We start from the raw sequence: 15,820 nt of genomic DNA on the forward strand, positions 1-15,820 counted from the left end.
GTAAGATCTTGCATGGAGCCCCAGGCCGAGAGAGATTGACAGTTAAATTTTGATTTAAAGCTTTCGTGACTGCAGTAATTCATATTCTTAGTTCTTTCGGTAAAGTCACGTTGAAGGGAAACAACAAAATAATAAAATATATATAATCTTATGTATAAAATATAAGATTGACAGTTCTTTTGTGTTATATTCTTAGTTTTTTCGGTAAAGTCACGTTGAAGAGAAACAACAAAATAATAAAATATATATAAACAATAAAAAAATAAAAAATTCTCACGACGTTTCGACCATAACTCAAACGGTCATCTTCAGGTGTGTCGGTTTGCATAAATTTATTTTTAAACGGCGCATTTATTTATTTCTTTATTAATAAAAAAAGACGTTAGCGTCACGCGCAACGATTTGGCAGTTTACCCAGGACTAGTCCATCTATATTTTGAAAAGAGGAGGGGGGAGACGAAATTTTAAAATGTATGCTGTCTGAAAGCCAATGTAAGCGTGAACAATCAATTAAGAACTGAAATGGTTTATCAAATCTTTCCAATGATTGCTAAGATAGAATCCACCTTCTCGGTTGAAATTGTCTCTGTGCTTGTATATGTGGATAGCCTCATGAACGAATCTCTCATGGAAGCCAGATGGCTTACAAAGAACCTCTGTCTTGGAAAAGTCAATGGCATGTGAGCCTACTGAATTAGAACAATGATCTGCTACGGCCGAGGTGTTGGTCCTACCGTGTTTAAGGTCTGCTTTGTGTTCACGAATGCGGTCCGAGACATGGCGTTTGGTTTATCCAATGTAACTACTACCACAGAGGCAACTTAGTTTGTAGACACCAGGGTATTGTATGTCCGGAATCACATATTTTACAGACGGAACCAGATCACGGATTTTATGTAATGTGTTGAAACGGACCTGGATGTTGTGTTTATTCAAGATTTTGGAGATCTTTTTTGTGATCCCAGCAATGTAGGGTAAAGTGATGGTTTTGAAAGGCTCCTCAAGAGGGTTCTTCTTCATGGTTTGAGTGATAGCTTTGCGGATTGTATAGTCGGAGTAACCATTAGCCCTAAGAGCTTGGTGTACGTGCTTGAGTTCACTGCTTATGTGTTCCTGGTCGGATATGCATTGGGCTCTATGATACAGAGTCTTGATGAGAGAATTCTTCTGTGATGGATGGTGGTGGGAATCCGGTTTCAGATAAGCATCCGTATGGGTAGCTTTCCTGTAGACAGAATGGCTCATTGAACGATCAGGTCTCTTTTTAATTAGGACATCCAAAAAAGGTATCTTGCCATCTATTTCGACTTCCATGGTAAATCTGATGGCTGGGTGTATGGAATTGATGTGGTCGAAGAATTGGTCTAGAGCAGGCCGGCCATGTGGCCAGATGACAAAAGTGTCATCCATGTACCTCTTCCATAAGGTTGGGCGCAGAGTGGCAGTCTGGATGGCGTCAGTCTCAAATTTCTCCATGAAAATGTTAGCTATAACTGGAGAAAGGGGGGAGCCCATTGGGGTGCCCTCAGTTTGTTTGTAGAAAGTTCCATTCCAAGTGAAGTATGTATTGGTTAAACAGTGTCTCACCAGGGGGGGTACCTCAGTGTTTAGTCCTTGATGAACCAAGTCTTCAATGATTGCAATGGTGTCAGGTACAGGAACCTTGGTGAATAAGGAAACTACATCAAAACTGACAAGCAGGTCGTCTGGGGACAGGGAAATACCCTTGATTGTTGATACCAGGTGAGTAGAATTTTGTACCGCAGAGGTGGTCTTTCCAGTGAAAGGACGCAGGATTTCAGACAAAAAACGAGCTAGTTTGTAGGTGGGGGAGCTGATAGTAGAGACTATGGGACGAAGAGGTGTATCAACTTTATGTATTTTTGGTAAGCCGTATAATCTTGGTGGCCTGGCAGCAGAAGGTTTCAACGAAAACTGTTTAGATTGATCAATTAATGCGGTTGAATCAGAAATTATTTTGTTGGTTTGTGTGACGAGGCTGTTGGTGGGATCTCTTTTTATTTTTGTATAACTACCATCGTCGAGTAATTCTTTAATTTTGTTGTTGTATTCTATTTTATCCATGATGACAGTAGCATTGCCTTTGTCAGCTGAGAGAACTACAATATCATTCCTCTTTTTTAATTTATATAATTCAAAACGCTCATCTTTGCTGAGGTTGCTAGCTGGCATCTTAGCGTTTTTGAGGGTTGCAGCGATTTCAGATCTTGTTACGTCTGCAGCGATGTGACCCAGGCCCCTGAGAGCAACGTCTACTTGGGCAATTATATCATTAACTGGTATGTGTTTAGGTGTGACTGCAAAGTTTAGACCTTTAGCTAAAACGGATTTCAGACCATTGGAAATAGAACTGTTACTGCGATTAATTACGACTTTATTAACGTCTAACTTTTTGGTGTGTGGGTCCGGTCTTTTGTTGAAGAGGAGGTTAAATTTGGAAATCAGGTTTTCCTTACATTTGGTCGACATAGTAGCAGCTGAAGAGGCAGTCATATTGTCTACATGTTCCCAATCCGATGTGGACATTATTGCCGGCAATGATAAGTGTGATTTGTAGAGTGTCTTGTCTAACTGATCTAGTTCTGTGCGTATAAGTCTGATTTTTTCTGAGATAAGAGCTAAGCTAGTTTTGAAAAAGAATTCGTTTCGCATTAGAAGAAGTTACAGCAGCAGAGGTCAGTGTAAATGCGATTGGTATTACCCCAGAGTCGCGGCATCTCTTCAGGAAGGTGAGAGACTCGATCAGCTGAGCTTTCTTATCCCGGAGTTTGTTGAAGGATCTTAAAGTTATGTGAAAACCCTCCCCGTAGAGGCGATTAAATTTTGATTTAAAGCTTTCGTGACTGCAGTAATTCATATTCTTAGTTTTTTCGGTAAAGTCACGTTGAAGAGGAAACAACAAAATAATAAAATATATATAAAACAATAAAAAATTCTCACGACGTTTCGACCATAACTCAAACGGTCATCTTCAGGTGTGTCGGTTTGCATAAATTTATTTACGCGAATAATCGCACCAAATGTTGACATCTTCTCATCAAGCTGCTTGGCAATGGTCTTGTAGCCCATTCCAGCCTTATGTAGGTCTACAATCTTGCCCCTGACATCCTTGGAGAGCTCTCTGGTCTTGGCCATGGTGAAGAGTTTGGAATCTGATTGATTGATTGCTTCTGTGGACAGGTGTCTTTTATACAGGTAACAAGCTGAGATTAGGAGCACTCCCTTTAAGAGTGTGCTCCTAATCTCAGCTTGTTACCTGTACAAAAGACACCTGGCAGCCAGAAATCTTTCTGATTGAGAGGGGGTCAAATACTTATTTCCCTCATTAAAATGCAAATCAATTTATAACATTTTTGACATGCGTTTATCTGGATTTTGTTGTTGTTATTGTCTCTCACTTTTCAAATAAACTTACCATTAAAATTATAGAATGATCATTTCTGTGTCCTTGGGCAAACGTACAAAATCAGCAGGGGATCAAATACTTTTTTCCCTCACTGTATAATGCAAAGTACTTGAATAGAAAATATTTATTTTAAACTTTTTATTACATTTCATAAAAGCGTGTTTTAAAAATAGTTGTTTAAAATATATTTTATGTAGTACTTTTTAGTGACATCAAATATTGTTACCAAATTATATTTGATGAATTATGGACAAAAGTTTAAACATTTATAAGTATTAAAGCATTTTGATGAAGGCAACTTGTTATCTTGATCGGGGTCGTACTTTCTCATTCGTCCCATTTCTTCTACGGCAGCAGTGTTGCACGGCTTCTCTTGTGGAGTAAGTACGGTGAGCGAGTAGCTATGAAAGCTGACAATACACACGAGGGTGTGGGTAACCAGCACCACAACCTTTGTCTCCCCAGTGGCGATGTTTACACACAGCACCAGGTACTCATTTGAGGATGAGTCGACCTTGGGGATGCCCAGGACCAGTACAACACCCAACACAGCACCACACAGCACAGCACCCAGCACAGCACCACCCAGTACAGCACCCAGCACAGCACCACCCAGTACAACACTTAACACAGCACCACCCAGCACAGCACCGCACCCAGTATAACACCCAACACAGCACCACCCAGCACAGCACCCAGCACAGTACCACCCAGTACAACACTTAACACAGCACCACCCAGTACAGCACCCATCACAGCACCACCCAGTACAACACCCAACACAGCACCACCCAGTAGAACACTCGGCACAGCACCACCCAGTACAACACCCAGCACAGCACCACCCAGTATAACACTTAACACAGCACCACCCAGTACAGCACCCAGCACAGCACCACCCAGTACAGCACCCAGTACAGCACCACCCAGTACAAAACCCAGCACAGCAACACCCAGTATAACACTTAACACAGCACCACCCAGTACAACACTTAACACAGCACCACCCAGTACAACACCAAACAAGGCACCACACAGCACAGCACCCAGCACAGCACCACACAGTACAACATTTAACACAGCACCACCCAGTAGAACACCCAGCACAGCACCACCCAGTACAAGACCCAGCACAGCACCACCCAATATAACACCCAGCACAGCACCACCCAGTACAACACCCAACACAGCACCACGCAGCACAGCACCCAGCACAGCACCCAGCATAGCACCACCCAGTACAACACCCAGCACAGCACCACCCAGTACAACACTTAACACAGCACCACCCAGTAGAACACTTAACACAGCACCACCCAGTACAACACTTAACACAGCACCACCCAGTACAACACCCAGCACAGCACCCAGCACAGGACCACCCGGCACAGCACCACCCAGTACAACACCCAGCACAGCACCACCCAGTACATCACCCAACACAGCACCACCCAGTGGAACACCCAGCACAGCACCACCCAGTACAACACCCAACACAGCACCACCCAGTAGAACACTCAGCACAGCACCACCCAGCACAACACCCAGCACAGCACCACCCAGTATAACACTTAACACAGCACCACACAGCACAGCACCCAGCACAGCACCACACAGTACAACATTTAACACAGCACCATCCAGTAGAACACCCAGCACAGCACCACCCAGTACAACACCCAGCACAGCACCACCTAACACAGCACCCAGCACAGCACCACCCAGTACAACACCCAACACAGCACCACCCAGTAGAACACTCAGCACAGCACCACCCAGCACAACACCCAGCACAGCACCACCCAGTATAACACTTAACACAGCACCACCCAGTACAACACTTAACACAGCACCACACAGCACAGCACCCAGCACAGCACCACACAGTACAACATTTAACACAGCACCATCCAGTAGAACGCCCAGCACAGCACCACCCAGTACAACACCCAGCACAGCACCACCTAACACAGCACTCAGCACAGCACCAAGCACAGCACCCAGTACAACACCCAGCACAGCACCACCCAGTACAACACTTAACCCAGCACCACCCAGCACAGCACCACCCAGTATAACACTTAACCCAGCACCACCCAGCACAGCACCACCCAGTATAACACCAAACACAGCACCACACAGCACAGCACCCATCACAGCACCACCCAGTACAACACCAAACACAGCACCACACAGCACAGAACCCAGCACAGCAACACACAGCACAACACTTAACACAGCACCACCCAGTACAACACCGAGCACAGCACCACCCAGTATAACAGACAGCACAGCACCACCCAGTACAACACCCAACACAGCACGACCAAGTACAACACCCAGCACCACACAGCACAACACTTAACACAGCACCACCCAGTATAACACCCAGCACAGCACCACCCAGTACAACACCCAACACAGCACAGCACCCAGCACAGCACCAAGCACAGCACCCAACACAGCACCACCCAGTAGAACACTCAGCACAGCACCACCCAGTACAACACCCAGCACAGCACGACCCAGCATAACACTGAACACAGCACCACCCAGTACAGCACCCAGCACAGCACCACCCAGTACAACACCCAGCACAGCACCGCCCAGTAGAACACTAAGCACAGCACCACCCAGCACAGCACCACCCAGCACAGCACCACCCAGCACAGCACCACCCAGTACAACACCCAGCACAGCACCACCCAGTACAACACCCAACACAGCACCACCCAGTGGAACACTAAGCACAGCACCACCGAGTATAACACAACACAGCACCACCCAGTACAAAACCCAACACAGCACCACCCAGTAGTACACCCAGCACAGCACCACCCAGTACAACACCCAGCACATCACCACCCAGTATAACACCCAGCACAGCACCACCCAGTACAACACCCAAAGCAGCACCACCCAGCACAGCACCCAGCACAGCACCAAGCACAGCACCCAGAATTGCACCACCCAGTACAACACCCAGCACAGCACCACCCAGAACAACACTTAACACAGCACCACCCAGTACGACACTTAACACAGCACCACCCAGTACAACACCCAACACAGCACCACCCAGTAGAATAGTCAGCACAGCACCACCCAGCACAACACCCAGCACAGCACCACCCAGTATAACACTTAACACAGCACCACCCAGTACAACACGTAACACAGCACTACCCAGTATAACACCAAACACAGCACCACACAGCACAGCACCCAGCACAGCACCACACAGTACAACATTTAACACAGCACCATCCAGTAGAACACCCAGCACAGCACCACCCAGAACAACACCCAGCACAGCATCACCTAACACAGCACCCAGCACAGCACCAAGCACAGCACCCAGTACAACACCCAGCACAGCACCACCCAGTAGAACACTTAACACAGCACCACCCAGTACAACACTTAACACAGCACCACTCAGTACAACACTTATCACAGCACTACCCAGTACAACACCAAACACAGCACCACACAGCACAGCACCCAGCACAGCACCACACAGTACAACACTTAACACAACACCACCCAGTAGAACACCCAGCACAGCACCACCCAGCACAGCACCACCCAGTACAACACCCAGCACAGCACCACCCAGTACAACACCCAACACAGCACCACCAAGTACAACACCCAGCACAGCACCACCCAGTACAGCAGCCAGCACAGCACCACCCAGTACAACACCCAGCACAGCACCACCCAGTATAACACCCAGCACAGCACCACCCAGTACAACACCCAACACAACACCACCCAGTAGAACACTCAGCACAGCACCACCCAGTACAACACCCAGCACAGCACCACCCAGTACAACACTTAACACAGCACCACCCAGTACAACACTTAACACAGCACTACCCAGTACAACACCAAACAGAGCACCACACAGCACAGCACCCAGCACGGCACTACACAGTACAACACTTAACACAGCACCACCCAGTAGAACACCCAGCACAGCACCACTCAGTACAACACCCAGCACAGCACCACCCAGTATAACACCCAGCACAGCACCACCCAGTACAACACCCAACACAGCACCACCCAGCACAGCACTAAGCACAGCACCCAGCACAGCACCACCCAGTACAACACCCAGCACAGCACCACCCAGTATAACACTTAACACAGCACCACCCAGTACAACACTTAACACAGCACTATCCAGTACAACACCAAACACAGCACCACCCAGTACAACACCCAGCACAGCACCTGTGGTGCCACAGCAGCGAAGCTGCTCCGTCGGAGCCGTGCCTGCAACGCCACCACGAGAAAACGTCCGGGCCGACGCTGCTTCTCCCTCACCACCCCCCACATGACCAAACACACACACACCCCCACGTAGGACCTCGTGGGGAAGTGACCTGGCCTCCAGTTTTTCACCCAGGGGCCCTCCTCGTAGGGACATCCCCCACGGTTTCCTGGGGCCAGGAATTTGGCCGAGGCTTCCCCGAGGTTAAATGTGAATGCGGCGCTGTGAATTAACGATCACAGGCCATGGCCAGGCCATCCAGCCACCGCGATGAGACAGCACACAGGGCAGAATCAGCCGGGTAGGCGCCTGATTGGGTGCGCAGGTTAGGATGTTTAAAGAACCTGATAGACACCAGGGTAAGAATCTGATTTGCCGGAAAAGTATGCTTGCACACCGTGGCCAATGGCAACGGCCCAGCGGCGGCCCCTTTTGATGGGTAGAGAGGGAAGCAGACGTCGGTGAAAGCACCGATGCGGGTGCACCAATGGCGGTGAGAAATCGCTGGTTGGCCAGGCAGTTCTTTGATGTAGGAAAGGATAAAATGGGAGAGCAGAGCGCGATTGTTAGTTCGCGTTCTCCTCAAGTCAGCCATCGGAGCAGTCAGCTTGCCGGCCACTGGGTAGTCCGTGTGACGAGTCTCAGCGAAGCCAGGCCCCGCTCCCAGCAAGAACTTCGTGCAGCCTCGTCTCTCCTCGACTGCCCGCGCATCCGAGCCGAACCGTGAGTACGAAAGAGAGAGTTGGGATTTAAGCGTAACAGCCTAGGGAGGTTAATTCGAAATAGGCGGGACAGATTGGGTCTTAGACCGTCGGGAATAGGTTAGTTATTCTACTAATATTGACTCCGGGCACCGTAATATTTAGCATCGGACTCGCCGAGAATAAACTGTTAGTGATAAAAAACCTTGTCGTGTGGTTTCTACGAGTGTGGGAAGAGCGCATGGTGGTGTGAGTACGCTCGTCGTAAAACGGAGATTTGCACGAATAACTCTATTGAGGCGGCCAGTGTGTGCGCACCCGACCGAAGTTCCTGCATCATTGTGCCCTGTTTGCGCGGGAGTGCGTATTTACCCGCGTGTTTGCGCTCGCCCATGCGTGTAGCTCGTGGTTAGCGTGTGCATGTAGTGAGCGGACTCGCACAGGGGCACGTGAGATTATTCATACGGCCTTTGTTTGGCGTGTGTGGGGAGCGGCGGCGTACTCGCACAGGGGCACGTGAGATTATTCATACGGCCCTTTAAATAATCTACGAGACACCCCCTCCATTCGGCTACGCGTGTACGAGTGATGTCACTGCCCTTTGACCCCTACCCCTCCATCCCGCGCGTGCGATTGGTGCGCGTCGTTGTTGAGAGCGGCCGCGTCGGGTTGGAGCTGCAGCGGGCATACGAGTGTGAGCAGGGGCATACGGGGAGTCTCCTACTAACGTTTTGGAGGAGTGTGCGCATAGAGTGTGTGAATTAATCCCCAGGTGGCTAAGCGCCAGCCGCGAGACATGCCCCACACAGAGGATGTGAAGGCGGCGAGGCCTTGGACTCGAGGGGCCGCGGCGAGATGAGGGGAATCGGGGAGCAGCAACCCTCCCCAGGAAGAAGAAGAGGGGAGCAGTGGATCTCACACGAGTGAGGCGCCGGGGGTCAGCCTCACCCAGCACAGCACCCAGTACAACACCCAACACAGCAGCACCCAGCACAGCACCCAGCACTGCCGACTTGTCATCCCATGAATCCCCCCGTCTCCCCGCACCTCCCCCCCGGCCAACTCCGAGCTGCCCCTCCCCCCCCCGTGCTCCCTTCCCCCATCGCCCCTCGCCTCCGTCCACAACCCCCGCCCCTCGGCGAGCCACGCTTGGCTCCGCACGACCCACTTTACACGCTCCACGGGCCCCGTGTCTCCGCCACGCCATTAAAAACACAATAAGCAATATTTAAAAATACTTATTTAAAAACACGCTTTAATGAAATGTACCCTACTCGTAATGGCAGAACTCCACGACTCCAGGAAGTGGCCGCAAAGCTTGCCACAACGTCCTTGGGACCGTGGTGATTTACAGCCAACGTTAGTTGAGCGTGGACAATTAGACCCAAGCCAAAACATAACATATAAAAATGAATGTTTAAAAATACTTATTTTTTATGATAGAATATAGTATTGTCATCAGTATGACATAAGTATACCAAGTTTGCAGTCGATACCACATTGGGAAGTGGATTAAAATTTAGTTGCAAGATTTCAGGATACGACAGTTAAATAAAAGCGTGTAAAAAAATAAAAGAATATTCACCAAGTAAATTTAGAAATCTTTATTGTGAGCACACAAACATGAATGTAATATTTGCAAGGTGAATATTAAAAAAGAAATTCTGCAAACGTGAGTTAAGGGAAAGTAACATTGCCGTAATGAGGCCTAGTCCTGTGCAGAGCCCCCGGCCTCGCCTAGATTGCCCAGCCGGCCGAGGTGTCATCTTGGCAGGGTGTGGGCTAGGCCGCTCCCCCCGTCCTTGCTACAATAATACTATATAAGCACAGTAATATTAATAAGTAAGGACTCTATAGTAGTAACAGGACGCATTGGGGTGGAGTGGGGAGAAGAGGACATCACGCTGTGAAGAAATAACCTCAGCGTTGTGTGTTTTTGTTGCATTTCTAACGCGAATGAAAATGTGTGCCGATCGTGTGTGCGTTGCTCGGGGCAACCCCTGTCAGCAGTGCAAAGTGTAATTATATAAATGCTTACAATAGTAATGTGTGCGACGTACCTTGTAGAGTGTGCAGGCGAATAAAAAAGCCCGCACACCTCCGGCGATGGCACGTGAGAGTTTCGTTTTTCACATTCTTAGCTCTTTCGGTAAAGTCACGTTGAAGGGAAACAATAAATTAATAATGTATATAAAACAATAAAAATTCTCACGACGTTTCGACCAGAACACAAACGGTCGTCATCAGGTGTGTCGGTTTGCATTAATTTATTTATTTTTAAACGGTGTATTTATTTATTTAAAAAAACATTAGCGCCACGGGCAGCGATTTGGCAGTTTATTTAGAAGGACGAGTCCATCTATATTCTGAAAAGAGGGGGGAGACGAAAAAATAATGTATGCTGTCTGAAAGCCACTGTAAGCGTGAACAATCAATTAAGACCTGAAATGGTTTATCAAATCTTTCCAATGATTGCTAAGCCAGAATCCATCTTCTTGGTTGAAATTGTCTCTGTGCTTGTATATGTGGATAGTCTCATGAACGAATCTCTCATGGTAGCCAGATGGCTTACAAAGAACCTCTGTCTTGGAAAAGTCAATGTCATGTGTGCCTACTGAATTATAACAATGATCTGCCACGGCCGAGGTGTTGGTCCTACCGTGTTTAAGGTCTGCTTTGTATTCACGAATGCGGTCCAAGACATGGCGTTTGGTTTCTCCAATGTAACTACTACCACAGAGGCAACTTAGTTTGTAGACACCAGGGTACTGTATGTCCGGAAACCGTGCGAGCGTTGTGCGCATGCGCAGCTGATGACGTTGTCCGGGGCCGAGGTGCGTGGGAAATAAAGAATTAACCGCAAACCGAAATAAATAATTAAAGATCATTGCCAATAAACGCGATTTTCACTATTTTGAAAGTGAGTGACGGGAAAACGGCATAGCGCTTGCCCTCCACGGGGCTTACAGCGTGCTGCCTGGCAAATTTTATTTCACGTGAACCCAACCATTTGAGAGCCAAATCCCTCGCAAGCGCGCGTGCGCAGACAAAGCAGACGGACAAAAAATGCATTTTATAGGTCAGAAAAAAGAATTGTAAATAAATTGTAAGACTAAATTCAATGGAGGAATTCACTTTTCATTGACTCCTAACCATAGCCGTTAACCATAACCTTAACTAGGCTAACAGGGTATATGGATTATTTTGGGAGTCCCTATTCCATTTCCGGGAGCCCCACAACCACTTCCTTGGTATTCACATTCCCGCATGAGGAATCGGCACTCCTAAATTTGTAATTGAGACTCCTGCTTTGGAATTAGGACTTCTTAGGGTTGCAAGTGAGATGCCTCAAATATGCCTTTAAACGCGTCTCAGCGAGATGAGTTTAATCGTATATATGGCGCGACTCTGTCAAGTAGAGTCGAAGTGCATACACCACTTGCTTGTGTGACTTGTGAAATCGGTGCGGAATTTTGCATTGAAGTCAATGATGGGTGTGATTGTTGCCGATTTGAAGCGCACTGTTTGGGAATGCAGTGCGTTTCACTATTTCTGCACCGGTGTTCACCAAATATTCAACGGTGTAAATGTATGGGACAGCTTGGGATGTCAGTGCAGTAGTTTTTTACTTGAAAATCCGTGAAGAAATAAAGAATTGCAATGCAAATCGGCCGCAGAGTTTAATTTTTTTTACCGGCGCCGGACATGTGCAGTATAGGACAACATAGTACGCCAGCAGTTGCCGCTATCAGGCGTCACCCGCGCATTCCCCGTAGTTGTGAGTCGCTGGTGCTGTGGCGTCCTGGCGTTTGTCCGAAGCACGGCTGCCTGCAATGAATCCGTGAAGACACCGCACAGTGCCACTGCTGCTGTTACCGCGCCGAGGCACTGCAGTTGTACCATTTGACCACACGGTGGCGCTACAGCACCATGTTGGTTAAGTGATTGCAGCGAGTTTCCTTCTTGGTTAGGTTATTTAGCGAGTGTCCATGATGGATCGGTTACTTAGCGAGTGTCCATGTTGGTGTAGTTATTGCAGCGAGTTTCCATGTTGGTTAGGTTATTTAGCGAGTGTCCATGATGGATCGGTTATTTAGCGAGTGTCCATGTTGATGTGTATGTTGAACTTCTTTCACACCGTACATAGCCAACCATGCTCTTGGAAGGTGCAGGGGAAGGACAACAAGATTAACACAAAAAGCAAATCTAAAGAAAATTGATTTTCAATCTAGATTTTAAAAATGCGTAGCTCCAGTGACTTCCTAATATCGTAAGGAAAAACATTCCAGGCGGCTGCAGAAGTGCATCTCAAAGCGTGCAATGCAGTGACCGTCTTTATTTGATGACTAGCCAAAAGCTGCTGCGAGGATGACCAGAGTTTGCGTGATGGTTTATGGTCTTTGATGATATCAGCAACGTATTATGGTTCATTTGTGGCAAGCCCTTTGTATGTAATTAGTGCAACCTTATGTATGAGTTCGGCAACAGGAAGCCAATGCAGTTCGATGAGCACTGGACAGACTTGGTCGGATTTTGCAGTACCCATCATGACGCCTGCCAACTAATTTTGTACACGCTGCAGCTTGGTAATGTTTTTTCCAGATGTGCAGGAGAGTAGTGAGTCGGAATAATCGAGCCCTAACCCTAAACCCTAATCTTAACCCCTTACCATAACCCTAACCCATAACCATAACAAGTAAACCCTAACCCCTAAACCTAACCCGAACCCCTAACACTAACCCTAACCACTAACGCTAATGCTACCCCTAACCCATATCCCTAACCCCAACCCTTAGCCCTAAACTTCACCCTAACCCTAACCGCGGGCCCTAACCCCTAACCCTAACCGCTAACCCTAACCCCTAATACCTAACCTAACCCAACCCAACCTCTAACCCTAAACCATAGCCCTAACCCCAAACCCTGAACCCTAATCCTAAACCCCTAACCTCTAACCGTAAACCATAATCCTAACCCTAAACCTAAACCCTCACCCCTAACCCAAACCCTAATCCTAACCTCTAAGCCTAACCCCTAACCCAACAACCCCTAATCCAACAACCCCCAAACCTTACAACTCCTAACCCATCACCCTTAGCATAACCCTTAACCCTAACCCGTAAACAATAACCTTAACCCCTAAACCCTAACCCATAACCTTTCCCTAACCCTTAAACCCCTAACCACTAACCCAACCCTAACCCCTAACCCTAAACCCTAACCTCTAAACCCTAACCCCACATAACTCTAACCCCTAACCCCTAATCTCTAATCCAAACCCCTAACCATAACCCTTAATCCTAAACCATAGCCCCAAACCCTTCACCCCAATAATCTGCAGCCATAGATTCTCCTACGAGAGGGCATCGGGTGTCTATCCAGTGCAGTGATATTGACAGGGCCAGGTTAGAACCAATTCGTTATACAGTTCTGTGCTGAACTTCGACCCACATTTAACAGAGTGGGTCCCTGCCAATCCACATATAGCAGTTCACCAGTTTTGGTTCAAGCGAGCCTACAAATGAGACACTGAGTGTCAAAGCCTGTCCAGGGTGTTGCTTGTGTTGAATCAACGCTGCAGATGAGATGCACTCTCAGACGGTTGTGCGGATGATGGGATGAGTACAATCACTCGGTCATTGTTTATGTAGAGAGACGCCTGTGTGGAGGCTGTTGCCTGCTCAGTTGTCCTTTTAATGCAGCTGTAGTTGTGTGTTTGTCCACAAGAGGGTATGACGTGACTTGTGTACAACCTACAGTGCAAATATATCCGCCAATAGCCATGAACCTAATCCCTCAATAATAACACTCTAACAAAAAAATGTTTCCTGGGTAGTAAGTTTTATTTCCTAATTGCATATGCCTCAAAAGTAAAGAAAATTTATATTATTCCCCAAAACCTTTGCTTTTGTGACCAAGACAGTGATATTTTGAAATGTACCTATTTTCAATGATAAAATGGGCAAATTTGTGTCTTTTCGTTCACATAAAGTCAGAAAAAAACACCTGAATAAAAATTTACATGTATTTATACTAAAGTAATGGAAAAATTACTACAAAAGATTTAGACACCAAGGCGCACTACCACAAGCAGGACTGGCCACAGCGGACCGAGTTCTCTGTGGGGAGGAACAACGTAAAGTGGGAGCCACTGGTGGACCCCCGGAAGGTGCTGATGCCACCACTGCATATCAGATTGGGCCTTATGAAACAATTTGTCAAATCTGTAGATAAGGAGTCGGCAGCCTTCAAGTACCTTCAAGACTTCTTCCCTAAGCTGCCTGAGGCAAAGGTCAAAGCCGGTGTCTTCGTCGGACCACAGATAAAGAAGATCCTGGAGCGCAATGAATTCCCCAAGAAGCTCACTAGTAAGGAGACAGCGGCTTGGAACAACTTTGTCGCAGTGGTTCGTGGCTTACTGGGCAATCACAAGGTCGAAAACGATGTACAGCTGGTTGAGACTCTGGTGAATAACTATGGCACAATGGGCTGTAGGATGTCCCTCAAAGTCCATATCCTTGATGATCATCTTGATAAATTCAAGGAGAACATGGGAGTGTACTCGGAGGAGCAAGGCGAATGCTTCCACCAGGATATACTGGCCTTTGAACGTCGCTACCAAGGAACAATATAACGAGAATATGATGGGGGCTGATTCATGAAAGTGATTTCCAGTATAATCTTAAATCTCGAAAAACTACTTCTAAATCTTTTGTAGTCAATTTTGTATTACTTTAGTGTAAATACATATTAATCTTGATTCATATGTAGTTTTTTTCTGACTTTATGTGAACGAAAAGACACAAATTCGCCCGTTTTCTCATTGAAAATAGGTAGATTTCAAAATATCACTGTCCTGGTCACAAAAGCAAAGTTTGTGGGAAATAATAGCCATTTTAAATACTTTTTAGGCATAAGCAATTACAAAATAACACTTACTACCCAGGAACAAAAATTGTTACATAGTGTAATATAGCTCTACCCTGACCCCTAAACCCTAACCCTAATAATCATACACCCTCATATCCCTCCTCTATCCTAACCTTTAACCCACCGGCTTTTGGCTGGCCATTGAACAAAGACGGTCACTGCATTGCACGCTTTCAGGTGCACTTCTGCGGCCGTCTGGAACACTCTTCCGATAATAGGAAGCCACTGGAGCTATGCACTTTGAAATCTACATTGTCAACTTATTTCTTTAGAACTGATTTTTGTGTTTAGTTTGTTGTCCTTCTCCCTCACATCCGATTAACATGGTTAGCTACGTAGGGTGCGAAATAAGTTAAACGGCATACATTAAAGTTATACAATACATGGCTACATGGTGCCCACTGCGCGTGTATAATCCTAACCGCTAACTACTAACCCACACCCAAACGCGTAACCCTTTTCTTGACCCATAACCCT

The sequence above is a fragment of the Petromyzon marinus genome, chromosome 26 (genome assembly GCF_048934315.1).
Source record: "Petromyzon marinus isolate PM22_M1 ecotype Great Lakes invasive population chromosome 26, UKy_Petmar_22M1.pri1.0, whole genome shotgun sequence".
Taxonomy (NCBI): domain Eukaryota; kingdom Metazoa; phylum Chordata; class Hyperoartia; order Petromyzontiformes; family Petromyzontidae; genus Petromyzon; species Petromyzon marinus.